The sequence below is a fragment of the Callospermophilus lateralis genome, chromosome X (genome assembly GCF_048772815.1).
Source record: "Callospermophilus lateralis isolate mCalLat2 chromosome X, mCalLat2.hap1, whole genome shotgun sequence".
NCBI classification, from domain to species: domain Eukaryota; kingdom Metazoa; phylum Chordata; class Mammalia; order Rodentia; family Sciuridae; genus Callospermophilus; species Callospermophilus lateralis.
In genome coordinates, this window is record NC_135325.1 from 14,191,851 (window position 1) to 14,212,731 (window position 20,881).

Sequence of the window (20,881 nt, forward strand, 5' to 3'; positions counted from 1 at the left end):
TTAGATTATTTAGATTATTAAATTATTAAATGTATGTGAAATGAATCTTAGTCAAAGTAAGAGCTACAAATGTGGATATTTCAATTTAACCCTATGTGAATAAAATTGCTTTTAAAAGAGCAGTAGGGCTGGGGTAGAGCGTTAGCTGAGCATGCGTGAGGCACTGGGTTTGATCCTCAGCACCACATAAAAATAAATAAAATAAAGGTATTGTGTCCATATACAACTAAAAAATATATTTAAAATAAAATAAAAGAGTAGTAAATTTTCTTTTCAAAGTTATGATATAAAAATAATCTCATGGTGTGCCTGTAAGAAATCCAGCAGAATTTTGGGGTAATACACATGTTTATACACTTTGGACTAATGTTTAAGGTTAATGTAATGTTTAACATTCTTTTATCCTGTTTGGCCAAGTGTTTCTCTTTAGGTTGGAGAAATTTCAACTGAAGAATGAGGCCATTTATTATCTTAACCATCATGATATCACCAATAAACAAAGTTGAAATTATTAATAATGGGTCCCCTAATGAAAGAGTTCCCATTTCTTATTTCCCGTGTTAGATATAAAAGAAAATATGTCCAAGAAACCAGTTTCCATGTTGCTGGCATGTAAAAATAAATCATCTACATGGAGGTAAGGGAAGCAAAAATCCAGAACACCATCTTCATGAAGGTAAGGAAGAAGTTAAATTTCATGTTAAATTTAATTCAGAACTGTCAGAGGTAGCTCTGACTGATCAGGTTATTGAAGCAGTAGAAAGAGGGAATGTCTAAATAGAAAATATTGCTCTCTGTTCAACAAAGTTCATCTTAGTATTTGGGGAAATTAATTACATGGAACTAGTCACTCAATGTTTTCATTAAGTGGTTAGAGGATTATAAGCCTTATGGTTAAAATATAATAAATTACCTATCTTAGAAATATTTGTTTTAATTTATTAAAATTAAATATAGGAGAACAATTTTAAGCATGATAACAATGACCAGAGTATGTAGAGCTTAATCTTGCTCTACATGGCTCAAAGTGAACAGCATGAACACTGCCCTTGCTCTATAATTACAGGAATGTAAACATTGTACAACCTCATCTTCTTATCATGCTGAAAAGGACAATATCAATGTCAGCATAGCATTTAACATTTTCAAGTACTTAGGGTTATAAGATTATTTCTATTTGTATAAGGCTTTATATCAAATACAGTATTACCTTATTATTTTATAATGACAATTGGTGAATGTTTGTAGCCTATAATTTCTGACATCCCAATGCACTAAAACAGCTTGTTTAGATTATTAAATGTATGTGAAATGAAATAAATCTTAACAGTTCAAGGAAATATTTATATATGGGAGGGACTAGATATTTGTGTGTTGCAAGGTGACATTTTTAGAATTTCTTCTATGTTTTTAAACTTACTTTTTTCTTCCTATTATTTAGCAAAGACTTTTATATTTTTTAAATAAATTCTTAAATATTTGCATCACTACTATAATCAATTAACACAGCAGGGCTCTTGCTGAAAAGACTTAGAAAATCTCATTTATCAATTCTCTTTAGCCCATGTTAAGCCTCCAATATAACATCTATTGAAGTAATTTGCAAAGTTAAAATAACATGCTTATAAATCTATATCCTGATTAACTTTAGAACAAAATCTATTAACTTCTCAATAGGACATTCAAACTTTTAAGTAATTCCATTACCTAAATTCATCTGTGTCAAAAAGTTTATGGCCATAACATGTTCTTTTGTTGGGTAACACTTTAATATTAATCAATAACTTCATAATTCAGTTTGTTAGTCTATAAAAGTTATATACACATTTTGATTTCTTTGCATAGAATGAGAATATCAGTACCTTCATATATTCTCCACATCCTTTGCTCTCTCATCTCCTACCATCTGTCACTTACAAATTTACTTTCACACTTAAGATTTTAAATCCTACATTTTGTTCTTCAACCACAATCATAACTTTCTTTGCCTTGCCTGTAAATTCACACAACATAAAAATAAACCCACTGCAAATAATACACAATGCAAATGCTATGTGTAAATAATGTTTATTGACCAATCAAGTAGTGTGCTAAGATTATAATTTTTTCTTTTGAATTCAATGTATTGACCATTAGCTATTTGAAGTAAAATAATACATTAATAAAGAAATATATACACAAACACACACATATGTATATTTGAAGATTATGTATATTAAATATATATTCAAGATTATATATAAATAAGATTACATGTGTGTTTTTGTAGATATAATCTTACATTCCCCAAATTCTTAAAAGTGTTATTTCATTTAATTTTCTACATACTTGGAATATGTCTGCCTTGTGACAATGTTTTATTTTCTTCTGAAATTTTATAATTATTTTTATTTTTATTGAGGAAAAATACAATTCCATTCCAAACATCTCTCATCAATTTCAGCCTTGTATATCTGACACATACTTGCTTCCTGTTCCTCAAACCTGTTCTTTCTTCACTCTTCTCATCCCTAGAAGTAGAAACTCTGTTGTTCCAGTTCCTTGTGCCAAATACTTCACTGTCAATCTTGACTCTTCTCTTTTACTCTCATATACATCCAATCCAGTCAAAGCTCCTGTCAGCCATACCTTGTAATCATATCACAAATCTGACTCCCTCTTGTCATTTCCATTGTTAAAATCCTATTCCAAATAATCATCATCTTTCCTCTGAATTATTATAATAGTCCCTTCACTGGTTTTCATTTTTCCATTCTTTATCCCTAACACTTTTTTTTACATAAAACAGTGATCCCATCAAGTCATCCAATTGTCTTCTGTGTCACTCAGAGTCAAATGCAGTCTTTATTATAGCTTTAAGGTCCCCCATGATGTCTTATTAGGTCTCTACTTTCTTCTTCTCCAGTGCTTCCTGTTATTCTCCCCATTTCAGCTGCACAGTTCCCTTACATGTTCCTAAGACTAAAAGTTTCAGCCCAAGCTAATCCTAAGGAAGGAGAACTTCTCTACTTAATCTATAGAAAATAATAGTGACTACCATTCTATCGTTATATCATGCTTTTTTTCCCCAATCATATCTTTTCTAATAATGTGTGTACAGTGTATTTTGTGTGTGTGTGTGTGTGTGTGTGTGTGTTCTAACATTTTATCTTCTAACTCTAGAAACATTCCTTGGAACAGGATCTTTCCCTTAATCTGTGTGCATGCAAGTGCATCAATGTGCCTGTGTGTATACATACACACTATTGTTAATTTGGTGCCTATAGAAATAAGGTCAGTGCTCAAGAATATATATATTGACTGAATTAATGGATTATTTTTATTGTATGATTCTACCCTATAAATTATACTACTTTCCTGGTAGTGTTTCCTTTTTTCCACAAAGATACTTTATCTAGAGTTCTTTGACTCCATGCTTCAAAAAACTGTATATTTTACTCTTAGTTCATATATTAAAAGGGAATTTCATGGGGCTGGGGTTATGGCTCAGTGGCAGAGCACTTGCCTAGTATGTGTGAGGTACTGAGTTTGATTCTCAGCACCACATATAAATAAATAAAATAAAAAGATCTATTGATAACCAAAAAAAATTAAAAAGGGAATTTCTCAATCTCCTTTTAAGTGACTCATTTGCTATTTTCTATTTTTTTTTTGTTTTGTTTTATCCTCATTTTGCTTAAGTATAACCTAGAGTAAATTACCAGAAAACATGTTTTAGAAGCAAACTACTTGATTCATTTCATGTTGGAAAATAAATTTGTTTTCTTGGTTAAAGTATTTTTGATTCTAAATGTTTATATGAGAGTTTTTAAAACCCTGTTCCAAGATATCCTAGCATTCAGTATTGCCTATAAAAAGTAGCATATCTTCTTTTTGCCCTTAAAAGTATTAATTTGGTCTAGGGAAATTTCAGTGGGAAAGCACTTGAATAACATGTGGGAGGTCCTGGGTTTGATTTCTAGCACTCATAAATAAACAAGTAAATTCATTAATAATTAAGAAATTGCTAGTAACTTTTTAACATTTTTGTTATGAAGTCATGAGATATTTACATGTAGGTCTTTCCTTGTTTCTATTTTTTATATTATTTTTTAGTTGTAGGTGGACATAATTTCTTTATTTTATTTTTATGTGGTGCTGAGGATCAAACCCAGTGCCTCATGCAAGCTAGGCAAAGCACTCTACCACTGAGCCACAACATTAGCCCAGTTTCTTTTCTTTTTTTATGTTAGTAATCAATAAGTCATTTTGTTGTGAAGATATTTCTACTAAAGGGACATTTTTTTCTAGTATCTCCTCTCTAATTTTTTGACTTCCCTTTCTAGAGAAATTGTTACTAGCTATTGTAGCTCTTGATCAGATACTCTGTATTTTATATATATGTCTTATACAGTTGATTAATGATTAATGATTAATGCTGTTTTCTAGGACATACTCTCAACTTGACTTTTTTTTGTATTTTGATAACATTTGGTTTTAAGAGAATTTTATTATTTCTTTAAAGGCACTAAAATACTAATAAATTGTTCTTTTCTGATTTTTTCATATACATGGAGGATGAACTATTACTTATGTCATCCACTTTTATTTTGATTATGCTTACACATGTTGTTAAAAGTAAAGATGTTTAGTGATGATGGCACAGAAATAACTCACTTTTATTTTTGAGAAGGCTGTCATTAAGAGATGGTAACATCTTTTACAGAATCTAAAATGGCATAAAATGTTAGTGTTCATACAACTTTCCTTGTCTGACTAATATTTCTCTTATCCCGAATTACTTTGTGAAGCCACACAACTTCAGGGTCCTTCAGTGAGGAAAATCAGGTATTACTAGATGGTCAAGTCAAGGATATTTCCTTTCAGATATCATTATTATTCATAGAAACATGTTTGATCTACCTCATTTAACATAGACATCAGCATCACTCAAAATTATTCAACATTTAAGGGGGGAAAGGGGAAAAAGCAATATGTGTGAGAACTTTACACAGTATATGTGAACTGAATCAAGGGAACGTATGAACTCTAGACTCTCTCCAAGAGGGAAATGGTACTCCATGATTGTGTACTTATTACAACCATATTTTTTAATCAAACTTTGTCTCTGTATTGTTGCAGTTTCTTGAATATCATAGTCATGTCTAGCAAGCCAAATCTATTCCACTTTTCACTGTATAGGGGATAGGGCTCCAGTAAATTGTCATGTAATGTTTTTGTGTCTGTTTCCTTTCTGAGTTCATAATTTGGCTGCATAGGAGCATGAAAAAGGCTGCTCTAACTGTAGTATGTATTTAGATATTATGTGGTGAAATATAACACATTTTTTCGCTTGATATATTCTGGAATTTGTGTTATACATAGAAAAACTTTCACTAGGATGAGGAAAATAGACCTTTTATTGGTTTCTTTCAATGTTTTATTATTTACTTTTTTACATTTTTGGAATTTATTCTGGTATATGTCATAATGCAAATTTCAAAATTTCTAAAATATATTATTTCTTACTGCTTTAAATAGACAACCTCATTTTATATGAAAATCCTACATGTATATAAATTTATTTTTATATACATATGCACAGATTTGGGCTTGACTACTTGTGAAATAGTGCTATCCTATATAAAGAAGCCATGTACGAAGATATGGGAAAGTTAGTATTCCTGTGACTCTTAATATTTGGGTAACATTACACTTGGGCTTAAAATGGTTAGGAAAAGGGATAAGAGGAAAAAGCTGAGTCCATGATCTGGAAGTTTTATAGTAAAGGTAGCTAATTAGCAATATAACTTACTATGGAGGGTGAGAGTATGTCCCTGACTTACTATGTTGCCTTGTCATTTTTTTAAACTTTATAAGAGTTCTAACTATGCATTCAGCATAAAACCTACATTGAATTTCCTGAGCTAACAACATACCTTACACTACTGTCTTACAGTAATGGGCAGTGACAATGAGTCACAGCTTTCAGACAGCCATGCACTCATGAACCATAGAACAGAAACTCTACAGTTGTACTGTGTTGCTAAGCTATGGTGTTCAGTAGGTTAGGTGTATTAAATGCATTTTAGAATTACAATATTTTCAGTTTTCAATGAGTTTATTGGGATGTAACCCCATATGATGGGTGCATCTATACACCCAATTTAATGTTTAACTCGTAGAGCTTGTTAATGCAGTCTGTATACTTCAGCCTCCTATGTACAAAGCAGGTTAGAGAAGGATAGATAGAAAATTTGTATGAGTGTATATGAAAGTTATTCATAACAATAAACATATTTTGCTTCTCATACCTTTCATTTTGGTGACAAATTTATGTGTACTATAAAATAGACAAACTTTCAATTACTGTATCATTATGAAGAAGATCAATTTCATTACCTCACAATCTAAAACCTAAAATGTTAAATAATTTATTGTTACATTTGGGAAAAGGAATTATATTTTCACAGTATCTATGAGTATGGGTTCTTCAGACCTACCATATATAAAAAGAAGATTTTAAACAGGTAAATAAACATGTGAGTACCTGATAAGACAGTAGTATAATAATATTTAGTCAGAGATAACTGATAAGCAGAAAATGCTCTATAGCAATCATGGTTCAAAGTGTAGAAGAAGAGAAATTATATAGTCATATATAATTTCATAAATTATAAAATCATTGTACAAAGAAAACCAAAGTAAATAAGGGAGTATTTTGAACAACTTCATGTCAATATACTCAATAACTCAAATAAAATGTATGGATTACTTGAGGAAAAAACTTCACAAAACACATGAAACAGGGTGAGAACTTCTGAATAATCCTCTTGAATTCAACAATTAAGCTCTAACAAGATAAGTATAAACTAATATCTGTCATGATATAGTTTATTAGTGACACATACCAAAAAAAGTATCATAACTTCTAAGGTATATCAAGGGAATGCAAGGTTGGGTTAATATTGGGAAATCAATAAATATAACCAAATGAGGAAAACCTTATGATCATCTCAGGAGATGCAGAAAAAAAAAACATTTAATGATTCAACACCCATTCATGATAAAACTCTCTCAGTAAACCTTCTCAATCAGATGAAGGTTATATAGAACAACAAATATATTATAGCCAACATTTTATGTGTTGTTAATATGTCTAATGCCCTTCCTTTACATTTGGAAACATTTTGAGCATGTCTTCTTCATTATCAATTTCAACGCTGTTGGTAAGATTTTAGTCAGGGCTTGTAACAAGAGAAAGAAATCAAAATAACTTGAATTGTGAAGAAAAAGTAAATTGTTTTTGTTAATATACAATGTGGTTGGAGAAGTAGATGGCAGAATGGAGCTGTGCAGTAATCCCTGCTCTCTCCACAACAAAGAAGAGAGACAGTGAAGGAAAAGCTGACCTGAGAGGTGGGTGACAGAATAAATTTTGAAAGACCCAATATTTGACAGTCTGAGATTTGGAGAGACTTGAAGTTTGGTTACTGGAGCCAAACTCAGGCCACCATGGTAGAGTAGGGTGGGGGGGAGAAAAAAGGAGAGAAAAGCACACAATCTCACCCACTTTTCAACAGCTTGAAAAAATGAGACTGAATTGAAATGTGACAGGAGAAGTGGGCTTTTTAAAGCAAATCAAGCAGTTTAAAACCAAATCTTGAATGGAAAGCCATACCTGATTCTGCAGCAATTCCTGGAGCCTGCAGCTGACTAGTAGTCCTTTAAATCAACATGACATCTTTCCATGTCCAGATAGCAACAGACAAAAACCAGAGGGAACACCCTGCAGTGAGATCTCTTAAGCATCCTGTCTAGAAAGAACTTATACAGGGATAGCTACTAGCCCAAAGTTGCTAAAACCCCCTCCCCCTCCCCTTGAATAAGGGAAGTGGGCTGGAGTAACTCTGCTTTAGTAAGTGCTAGCTTAATCCAGCTCTGCAAAGCCTCTGCAGGAGCCCAGGAAGAAACTGAACACACAACTTTAATTCACAGCAGCAGGAAGCAAGAGCTCACATCCAAACAAGGCAGTTTTGGTCCCTGGTAGAGGAAAGGAAAGGCATGCAGATTACTGCTACAGTTGGCAGGAGGCCCTCCAAGGCAGGAAGCTACCTATATCCCCAGAAGCAAAGAGGGACATACCCAGATTGAAGCTGCCACTGGCAGGAGGCCTATAATGGAGGGAAGTTGCTTGAGTCCAAGAAGCCTAATGGGATGGTGCCTGGATCATGATCATAGCTGGTGTGAAGTCATCAAAGTAGATAGCTTCCTAGGTCTAGAGCATGGGGAGAGAGATGTCACCCAGACTGATCCATGGCCACTGCTGGTAATTGTGATCACTCTTTATCTTGATTTGGCAGTTGTTACACTAACAGCCAGCGGTGTCCTCAAACCCTTTGACTGTATTTCTTCTAATGGTTTAAAGCATTGATTAGAATGGTTTTGTGTTTTCATATCTCTGGTTTATTCTTGCTCTTCTTACCCCCTCTTCTCCCTCTTACATTATCTGTTACTGCCTCAAATCCCCCATCCATCTTTTTTTTTTTTTCACTTTTAACTTGGGGTGAATTATTCTTTTCTATTTTTACTTTTACTTTTGTTAAATATTTTTCTCTCTTCTGCCCAAGTTTTCTCTTCCCCCTTTCAATCCCTACATAATGTTATAGCAATTTTATTATATTTAATAACTAATTTTTGGCCTATTCCAGAACTTTATTACAAGTTTATACCTGGATTAGAGGAACTGTGGAGAAGAATATCAACAAGTTTTGTATTTTTCATAAGGTCGAATAGTACATCACTGCTCTGAAGTGATGATTGTAAATAGGGTTCAGTAGCTACTTGCACTGTAGTGCTGATGCTGAGAATGGTAGAGGCCACACAATAAGTTAAAGTATCAGTAACTAGATATTTCTTAAGAGAAATAAGCTCACCAAAGAGTCCCTTGCATAAAAGAATAAATGATAATCATCCCAATATATAAGCAATATGAAAAATCAAGGGAATAAACCACCCCAAATAGCCTATAACACTTCAACAACTGATTCTATAGACACCAGAATGAAATAAATGTCAGAGAAAGAATTTCAAGTTCATAGTTAAAATGTTCAACAAGATAAAAGATGATGTAAGGAACAAAATTAGAGAAAAAATAGAAGAAGTAAAAGATCACTTCAATAAAGAGAGAGAGATTCTGAAAAGAACCAAACAAAACTCCTGGAAATGAAAGAAACAATAAACAAATTAAAAATTCAATAAAGCATCACCAATAGATTAGACCATTTTGAAGAAAAATTTTTAGGTCTTGAGGACAAAATACTTAATCTTGAAAACAAAGGTGACGATAAAGATGTTAAGAGACTATAACCAAAATATTAAAAAAATCTGGGATAAAATCAAGAGAGTGAATTTAAGAATCTTTGGGGGTAGATGAAGGCTCCAAAATACAAACTAAAGGGATGCACAAACTTTTCAATGATATAATATTAGAAACATTTCCAAATATTAGGAATGAGATGGAAATTCAAATGCAAGATGCATATTGAACTCCAAATATCTGCAAGATAAAAATAGTAGGTAATATTTGGAGGTAAACAAATTTGGATTTCTACTGATTTCTCAACCCAGACCTTAAAAGCCATATGGGCTTTAAATAATATATACCAAGCACTGAAAGAAAATGGGTACCAACAAAGATTTCTATACTTGGCAAAATTATCCTTCAGAGTTGAAGATGAAAGAAAAACCTTCCATGATAAAAAGAAACTAAAATAATTCATATCCACTATAAAACATATTCAACAAAATATTTCATGCAGAAGAAATGAAAAATAAAAATAAAAACTAGCATAGGGATAAATTGCACTAGAAGAATAGTCAATTAAAAGAGAATCAAGTCTGATTTAAACAGCAGAAATAAATCAAAATGGCAGGAAATAAAAAATCATCTCTCTATGATAACAGTGAATATAAATGGTTTAAATTCTTCAATCAAAATACATAAATTGGTCGTTTGGATTTTTTAAAAGACCCAACAATATGTTGTTTGCAAGAGACTCACATCACAAAGACATCCACAGACTAAAAGTGAAAGGTTGGTAAAAGATATACCATGAAAACCATACTGGAAAGCAAACAGGGTTAGCTATTCATATCAGTCAAACTGAAATTCAAGCCAAAATTAATCAGAAGAGGAAAAGAAGTTCACATTATGTTAGTTAATGGAATCATCCAACAAAAAAGATAATGATTGTAAATATTTATGCTTCAAACAATGGTGTATCTACAAACATAAAACAAACCCTTCTCAATATTAAAAATCAAATAGAACACAATATAGTAACACACCTCTCTCATCACTAGACAGATCATCCAGACATAAACTGAGTAAAGATTCTTCAGAACTAAAAAGATATTATTAATCAAATGAAGGTACCAGACACCTATAGAATATTTCATTAATCAATAAATTTACTTTCTTCTCTGCAGCACATGGAATATTTTCTAAAATAGATCATATTTTAGGGAACAAAGCAAGTCTCAGCAATTACAAAAAATAAAGTTAATTCCTTGCATCATATCTGATCATAATGGAATAAAATTAGAGATCAATGATAAGATAAAAAATGATATCACTCTAATATCTGGAGAATAAATAATATACTTTTGAATGACAAATGGATAGCAGAAAAAATCAGAGGAGAAATAAAAAATTAGAAACAAATGAGAACAGTGACATAACATATCAAAACATCTGAGAAGGGGCTAGGGTTGTGGCTCAGTGGTAGATTACTCACTTAGAATGTGTGAGGCACTGGGTTTGATCCTCAACACCACATAAAAATAAAAAAATAAAGGTACTGTGTCTATCTACATCTAAAATATGTTTTTTTTTTAATCTGACAAAGTATGAAGGCAGTTCTAAGAGGGAAATTTGTAGCAACGAGTTCCTACATTTTAAAAATAAAAGGATACCAAATAAATAATCAATCATTGTACCTCTAGGTTTTGAAAAATAAGAACAAAGCAAATAACCAAATCAGCAGAAGTCAGGGAATTATTAAAATCAGCTATAATCAGTGAAACAAAGAGTTGGTTCTTTCAAAGGATAAACAAGATTGATAAACCCTTAGCCAAACTAATCAAAGAAAGAGGGAGAAGACTGAAATTAATGAAAGTAGATATTAAAAAAGGGATATCACCACAGACACTACTGAAATCTAGAGGATCATTAGAAACTATTTTGAAAATTTATATTCCAATAAACTAGAAAATCTTGGATATATTGAAAAACTTCTAGAGACATGTGACCTACTCAAAATGAACCAGGAGAATGTAGAAAAAAATAAACAGATCAATATAAAGTAATGAAAAAAAAAAATGAAAATAAAGCAGGTATCAAAAACTTTCCAACAAAGAAAAGCCCAGAACTGGATGGATTTTCAACCAACTTCTACCATACCTTTAAAGAAAAATTAATGCCAATCCTCCTCAAATTATCCCCTGAAATAGAAGAGGAGGGAACACTGCTGAACTCATTCTATGAATCCAGGACCACACTGATACCAAAACCAGACAGAGACACATCAAAGAAAGAAAAATTCAGGCTAATATCATAGGTGAACAAAGATACAAAAACATTTACTAAAATACTGGTAAACTGCATTTAAAAACACATTGACAAGATAGTGCACCATGATCTAATGTGTTTCATCTTAGGAATGCAAAGATGGTTCAACATACACAAGTCAATAAATGAAATTTATCACATAAATAGACTTAAGGACAAGAATCACATGCTCATCTCAATAGATGTAGGGAAAAAATTCACAATATCTAGCACACATTCATGTTTAAACACTAGAGGAAGTCGGGATAGATGGAACTGAAAACAGCAATGTAAAGGCTATATGTGCCAAACCCAAGGCCAATATCACGTTGAACAGAGAAAAACTAAAAGCATTTTCTCTTTAAACAGGAACAAGACAAGGATGCCCTCTCTCTCTCTCACCACTCCTACTCAACATAGGCCTTGAAAATCTAGTCAGAGCAATCTGGCAAGAAAAGGAAATGAAAGGGATAAAAATAGGAAATAAAGAACTCAAATTATCTCTGTTTGCTCATGGCATGATCCTATTTTTAGAACACATTCACACTCACAAAAAAAGAAACAAATAAAAAGAATTGTAGAGGTGATAAATAAATTTAGTAAAGTAGTGTGAAGTAGTATGATACAAGATTAACATACATAAATCAATCCCTTCCCTACACTGCAATAATAAATTTGCTGAAAAATAAATTAGGGAAACTATACCATTCACTATTACCTAAAAAAAAAATAATTGCTATAAAACTAATAAAGGAGGAGAAGGACCTCTAAAATGAAAACTATAGAACACTGAAGAAAGAAATTAAAGACCTTAGAAGATGGAAAGACCTTCCATATTCTTGGATAGGCAGAAATAATATTATCATATTACCAAAATCACTACACAGATTCAATGCAATCCCCATCAAAATACCAATGACATTCTTCACAGATCTAGAAAAAAATTGTAAAATTCATTTCGAAGAATAAGAGACCCAGATTAGCCAAAATAATACTGAGCAAGAAAAGTGATTCTGGAAGCAACATAATGCAAAACCTCAAATTATACTACAGAGCTATAGTAAATGAAAACAGCATGGTACTGGCACCAAAAGGGACAATGAAAATCAGTGGAATAGAATAGCAGACAGACAAACCCACATAAATACTGTCACCTGATACTAGATATAGATGCCAAAAACATACACATTGGAGAAAAAAAATAGCCTCTCCAACATATGGTGCTGGGAAAACTGGAAATCCATATATAGAAGAATGAAACTTGACCTGTATTTCTAACCCTGCTCAAAAGGCAACTCAAATTGGATCAAAGATGTAGGAATTGGGCAAAAACTCTGCACCTGCTAGAAGGTAATATATGCCTAACACATTGGCACAGACATAAACTTCCTTAATAAGACTCCTAAAATGCAAAAAAATACATAAAAATACAATAAATTAGATGACATCAAATTGAAAATCTCCTGCACAATAAAATAAACAAGAATGTAAAGAAAGGACCTACAGAATTGGAGATCATTGCCACCTGCTCTTCAGATAGGGCGTTAATATCCAGAATATAAAGAATTTTTAAAAAACTTAATATAAAAACCCAATAACCCAAATAACAAATGAGCAAAAGTATTAAATACTTTTCTAAATAAGAAATACAAGTGGCTAATTAATATATTGAAAAAATGTTCAATAACTCTAGCAATCTTGGGAATACAAATCAAAACTATATTGAGATTTCATTTTACTCCAGTCACGATGGCAATTTTCAAGAATACAAAAAACTGTTGGCATGAATATGGTGGATAAGGTACATTCACACATTGTTTTTCGGACTGTGAATTAGTACAACCACTATGAAAATCAGTATGGAGATTCATCAAAATACTATGAATAGAATCACCACATGACCCAGCTAACCTACTCCTCAGTATATATCCAAAATCAGCTTACTATAGGGATACAGCAGCATCAATGTTTATAGCAGCAAAATTCACAACAGCCATGCTATGAAACCAATCCAGGTGCCTGTCAACAGAGAAATGGATAAATAAAATGCAGGATATATACACAATGGGATGTTATTCATTTATAAAGAAGAAATTAGGTCATCTACCGGTAAATGGATGGAACAGAAGACCATCATACTAAGTGAAATAAGCCAGACTCAGAAATTCAAAGATCAAATGTTTTCTCTGATATGCAGAAGTTAGCCCAAAATAAGAAAAGAAAAGAATAAAATGAGGGGTGAATTCATCAAAATTGAAAAAGAAAATTAGTTGAATAGAGGAAGGTGATGGGGGTGGGGTGGACAGGGTAAGGGAAGAACAGGGGAATGGATCTGACCTAACTTTGCTGTGTACATATACAAATATATCACACTAATCTCATGTTTATATATATCTATAAGGCACTAATTTAAAAAAACCCTAAAATTAAATAGCAGAAAGATTGAGAATAGAGGGAAGGGAACTGTGAGGAAGGCGGGGAGGAAATGGGAAGTACTAGGGACTAAATTGGAGCAAATTTTATTCCATGCTTTTATAATTATGTCAAAGTGAATACTAATGTTACATATAACTAAGAATAAAAATACAACATCATGATTTACATTATCACAATTACATTATTATAATTGTGTTATTACAATTACTTTCTTATAAACTACAATAATTATCAATATAATAATCAATTAATTATAACAATTATAGTCAGGAAAACAAGTACTAATACTATTAATCAAATTTAGCAAAGTCATAGAACAGAATGTGTATGACAATGAGCTATATAACCATACTTACCATTTTGTTGGTTCCTTCATTAATATGCTAATTAGGCATTTAGCATACACTCACTTCATATTTCTTTGAGATTCATGCTGTGACCTTTTGAAAATTATCCTTTGACAGTTTGGAAGTTCCACTACAAAGGCAATTAAACTTAGATTCCTTGAGAAATGCCCTCTATGGTTTATTTAATCTCAGTCATATCTTTTCTTAAGTTCTTGAAAATTATTACTCTTAGTGACTCCTGGTTCCTTGTTTTTTTTCTGATTCTGTATTCTTGTATATATTTCTCTGGTTTCACAAAGTTTGGTTCCTCATCTGGTTTGCAAATTTTCACTAAGTTATCATCCATAAGTGGCCATGAAAACTGCCAATTCCATTATTTTTAAAATTTGATTTTATTTTCTGACCATTTGATAATCTCTTACAGGCGGAGATGGGGATATCATTTCTTTGTTGTAAAAAAGTAAGTTTTCCAGGTTTTTTCTTGCTTGCTTGGTTTTATCTTTTTGTATTTGTGCAAGAACACAGTTTACTTCCACTATAAAAACATACTATTTACTTAAAATAAGGAATGTCAATTTTTTGTCAACTGTAGTTAATCTTGCACATCATTGAATAGTTACTAAATTCTTTCTGTGTTTGTGTATTGGTAAATGATAAAAAAAAATCTAATTTGTGAGTGCAAAATATGTCCCCACTTTTGAGATGTTATTAATATATTAGATTATAAGATTACTGATAAAATAGGTATGCTCTGTTAGTTTTGAAAGTCTAATAAATATTCACAGAATTCTGAGAAAAATGCCAGTATGTCAAAAGTGCTAACCTTTTAACAAAACAAAAATATCTGCTTAAAAACTGTTAGCTCAAAAATATTTTCTTTAACAAGTCAAGGTCACGTAATCAAGTAAAATCTCTGGACAAGTCAGATTCATAGATAATTTAGGTGTTAAAAATTGATATAATCTTTCCCATCTTGTAAGATCATGGTTAAAATGACCAACAAGAAGAAATCTAAAGCCAGGAGGGTGATTAGTGACAAAGTTAAAATGAGTAACTTCAAGACTAAAATGCCCAAGAGAGAGAAGTCCCACTGCAGACAAAACTAAAACTCTATCTTTGTCAGAGAAATTGGCATATTTCCCAATCTGCTATGTATTCCATAAAGGCTAAGTACAAAAGGAAGTACTCTGCTGTTAAATCCAGGATTGCAAAGAAAAAGGAGAATATTCTTGATGCTGTCATAAAACCAGTTGATGGTGAAAAGAATGGTGGTACTTAACTATTTAATCTATGCAAAACTCCAGGATATTATCCTAATGAAAATGTGCATCTCTGAAGCTGTTGAGCGATTTCAAAATAAAAACAACACAAACAAACAAAAAATACAAACCAATAGCAACAACAACAACAACAAAACAAAACAAAAAAATCAGCTTTTGAGAAAACTAAAAACTAGCATCACTCTGGTCAACATCCTGGGTCATCTTCACTGAGTGCCACACAGGAAAAAGAGTGGTTTTCCAAAAGCAGCTGAGCAGTGGTTTAATGCTTATAACTGGACCTCTGTCCCTCAATCAAATTCCACTGGCTAGAAAACACCAGGAAATTGTCATTATCACCTCCACAAAAATTGATATCAACAGTGTGAAAATCCCAAAGCACTTCACTGATGTTTACTTCAAGAACAAATATTTGTGGAAACCAAGATTTCAGGAAGGTGAGATCTTCAACATAAAAAAAAAATGATATTACAGTTGCAGTTCAAGGTTGACCAGAAATCAGTGGGCCCACAAATTTTACCAAAGCAATTCCTTAGCTCCAAGGCTTGATATGATTGTTTTTGGTTTAACAAGATAAATTTGTCCTCACAAATTGGTATTCTAAGTTTTCTTACCAAGAAAATATTTAACTGTTTGATACATTTAAAAAATAAACCAGTGATATCTCCTTTTCTTAATTATGTAAGGCCTATAATAAAACTATGAAATTTTATTGTTACATTTGTTTTCCTTAAGAAGAGATGAGATTATCTGAACTTTCTAAACCTTTTATTATTTTACATATAGTCCCATGGTTTAAGATTGTGAAACATTTTGAATTATGTGGTCAACTAAGATGAGTTATAATTGTGTCAAAATTTCTTTATATTAATAGTTATTATGTTGTATGGTATGTTGACTTAAACATAATTTCCAATATGTATTCACTTTTAAGACATTGGATAATATTAAATAGAGTGAATCAGACTTTCTATTTGATGATTGCTAAGTAATAAAGAATACTAAATGTTCAGCCAGGCATTACACTGGTGTGTGTGTGTGTGTGTGTGTGTGTGTGTGTGTGTGTGTTGTGTGTACACATGAACAAAAGCATGTGCATATCCATGCATGTGTATGTAAGTTCCCATTCTTGTGTCATAGAGTTTATATCTTTGGATTATGTAAAAACATTAATTATTGTCAATTTAACAAAATATAAGCATGAGTGCTGTGGCTGTAGATGGTTCTATTAGATACTTAGAGATACAGACACAGATGTAGACATATACAGAAATATACATTGGTGAACTTGGTCTGCTAAAATATTTGCTCATAGTTGGACTTTTCAATTAAAATTCACTTTTCTCTCTGAAAAATATTTTAGAAACTTTGTCTAAACACTTTATTTAATGTTTTTTCAGACTAAGCTAAGAACAAGAATAGTGAAGAAAGACATAGGACTACAGTCATATTCCTGATAAACTATGAGGGGAAAAATGTTTTTTATATTAAAATAAACTGTTTGAGTTTTCATAAACGAGAAAAATGATGGGGGAGGAAGGAACATTAATGGGCATAGAATGTTCTCCAAGTTTGCACAGGTACATTTAGTTTCCTTGCTTTATAACACCTACAAATGACGAATCTGAACAAAGGCCTTAAAGTATGTTTAAATTTTGAAAAAAGTTGCTTGAGTTTGACGAGTCTATTTGGAGAGAGAGAGAGAGAGAGAGAGAGAGAGAGCGAGCGCAATTATTCTACTGACAAATATTATATTAATGTAATATTAAAATGTGGTTTGCTCACTGTAAAAATAGCAAATTAGTCCTGAAGTACCTCAGTCTGCCATAAACAAAAGGAAGTAGAAGGTTATTCAGTACTTGTTTAATCTGTCCAGATAAGGGAGATTTGTATCTCAAAAGAATGGTTTTCAGTGCTTTAAAGAAATTTTATATTCCTGATTATTATAATAAAATCAAGGGCACAAATAGTTTCCCTCTTCAGAAAGAGATGAGTTTCTTACAAACACTTCATTTCCTACTAGCTTTTAAAAAAGTATTTGAATTTTGTCTTTGATTAATAGATAACTGTGCACAGCCTAACTCTTGGTCTCAGGTTCCTCTTGTTGTATTTTCATCATGTGACAAAAATCACCTCTGGGGGGAAATTTTTTTATTTCGACTTCCTAAGATAAGACCCTCTATTCTGAATAATAAAATCTTGAAGAATTAGTAATATCTTTGGGATTTCTCAAAAGTTATCTGATCTACTACAATGGTTATTCATTCACATTATGAACAGAGATTGATAAAATAATAAAGTTTTTTTAAAATCACACATTTCTTAACTAGCTCAGTGCCAGTAAAATAATCTCCTGGGAAAAGTTTTAGACACTCAATTTTTTTTCAAGTTAACACTTTTTTGTGGATAAATATTATTAGCAAAATGTTATAGAAATGATATACTTTACAGTATAGGCTGGAAGACCTTGGAGGTTAGACAATGGTTTCATTATTCATCATATATACATTCTTAAGGTCAGGAAAAATATTGATTAAATTCTTATGAAATAGTTATATATGAAACCCAATAGAAACTTTTCAACTTCTTCGACCTGGTGGCGATTTTTTTTTACTGTTTTTTACGCATACACACACACACACACACACACTATATGTGTGTGTGTGTGTGTGTGTGTATATATATATATATAGTGGGGTGTGGGGGTGTGGGGGTGTGTTGCTGGAAAGCAAACAAACCCAGGGCTTCAGGCATGCTAGGCCAGCAGTCTACCACTGAGCCATATCCACATTACATATCTTTTTAAATAACAGTTAATAATTTCAAAATTCAAAAAAAATTGACAAAGGAAATCAAATTGTAATTTGTTTGGAAAACTGTAAGCATTATTTGAGTCATCATTTCTCTGATAAGATATGATGAAAATTTTCATTTTTCTTATCAGTCTTATTGATTACCATCATTTAATCTGGAATATACTATTGTAAACTGTATAAATATGTAAAATATCTCAGAAATCAGGAGTGAATATTTCTCTGAATCATTTTAATTTTTCAGTAGTTCATTGTACTAAAGTTCACATAAAATAACCAATAGATGTATAAATATACAATTTGATAAGTATTTATAAATTTATACTTGTGAAACCATAATCACAATTAAGATTCAGAATATATATCACTTCCACAAGATTTTTCCCATCCCATTTTTCATCCCTCTCTTGTGTCACCTCCTTCCATCTATAGGATATGCTTTAACTCACTATATATTAGGTTATATTATTAACACTAAACTGATATCTATCTCTACATTTTAGTTTGCATTCCCTAGTATTGTATGCAAATTTCAATTTGTTGTAAGACTTAATATACTTTTACCATACAAATAGACAGTTCTACTTTTAGGAGAAATGAATATATATCTACACATAAATATTTCGAGTACTCATATTAGTTTAATAGTGTAAACAAGTACCTGAGAACAGGTGAACTGATAAACCAATGAATCCCCATGCATGCAAGGCATACTCCCCAAAAATAAGGTGGAAAGATCTACTGATCCATACAATAACATGATCACTTTTAAAACCATTGTATTCATGCATAATAGTACATTCTGTTTGATTCTTCGTATTCAAGTTCCAAAACAGGTGAGAATAAGAATAAAATTTTCATCAAAATAAGAACACTAGCTGCATTTTGAAATGGGGATTAACAGGATGGGAGCAAAAGAATATGTTCTCCTGTAATAACATCATGTAATCTTGTTTGTGGTGATGTAAATAATTATTAAAACTCATTAAATTGCTTACTTAAATGTGTGCATTTCAATTTATGTATATATTAACATAACTAAAACCAATTATTCTTTGACCCTTAAGACTAATATGGGCTAAGGGAGTGAAGGCATAGAATAGTTAAGCATTTTGTCCTTTGATCCATCCCACTCATTCCTGCTTAAAACAGAAATGTTCCACATTTACATGCTTCATATATTGCTGTTCTGTGTAAGATTCATTCTGATGGATTCTGAAGAACATTTTTCCAATGATGTAGAATACTGATGTCATGATAAAGCTTTAGAATCTACCAACAGGAAAAGGCAGAGGGGTCAAATTATTATCCGATTCAAATTAAAATTTAGAGACAAACCTCAGGAAATATCAATTCATTCCCAGATTACAATTTTCTTATCTTTAAAAATCTAATATTCTTGCCAGGCAGAGTCACAAAGGCCTGTGATCCCAGTGGCTTTTAGCAACTCAGTGAGACTCTATCTCTAAATACAAAATAGGGCTGATGATTCCAAGATGGTGGAGTAGAGGAGCACCTGTTACTGGCGTAACTCCAAGTGAGTGGTCAGATGTTTTCCCCCACAGAGGCTCCCATTCACGAATTTAAGCTTCATGGAGCATGTGACAGGATTTTAAAGAGTAGATTGTTGCAAGTGCACCCCAGAACGCTGGGAAACTAGAGTCGCTCTTTGCAGGGGAAGCCGAACAGCAGTGTGGTGCGGGAACCCGCTGCAGTCGGGCGGAGTTTCAGTGCACAGACGCAGGGTTACTGATCCTTCAGGGCTAGAACACACAAGACTCCGATCCACGTCACAGCAGGACACCAGACTAATAAGAAAAACTAGCTCATAGATGATGTATTGTTGATGTTGGAAACTGTTAACATTGTCTCCCATCACAAAGGAGAGATCTTGGAACTATAGAAGGGCAATACAAATCTGTAGGGGAAAACCAATAACACAACAGTCACACAGAGCTGGAAAGAAATAGGACCAACATGAAAAGACAAGGAAAGAAAGGACCACAAACAATGCAGGACAATACAACATTAGAAGAGGTAACATGTATAGCAGAAAGAATGTCAGATAAAGATTTCAGGATATACATATGTCAGAGTCCCAGGGAAGACATTAGACATTAAATGCAAACAATGAAAGATCACTTTGACAATGAATTATATAAACAAATCCAAGAAACAAAAGATCAACTCTACAGGGAGATAGAGGTTATACAAAAAAACCAAACAGAAATCCTTGAAATGAAGGAAATAATAAACCAAATTAAAAACTCAAATGAGAGTATCACCAGCAGAGTAAAATACTTAGAAGACAGAACATCAGACAACGAAGACAAAATATATCATCTCTAAAAGAGTATATACAGCAGAGTGAGACTGATAAGAAACCATGAGCAGAATATCCAAAAAATATGGGAC

At 32.1% G+C, this 20,881-nt stretch overlaps 1 pseudogene; it reads left to right on the forward strand.

The window, feature by feature from the left end:
- Positions 1–16,119, forward strand: part of LOC143639350 (large ribosomal subunit protein eL6 pseudogene) — a 47,208-nt pseudogene extending 31,089 nt beyond the window's left edge.
- Positions 16,120–20,881: the final 4,762 nt, after the last annotated feature.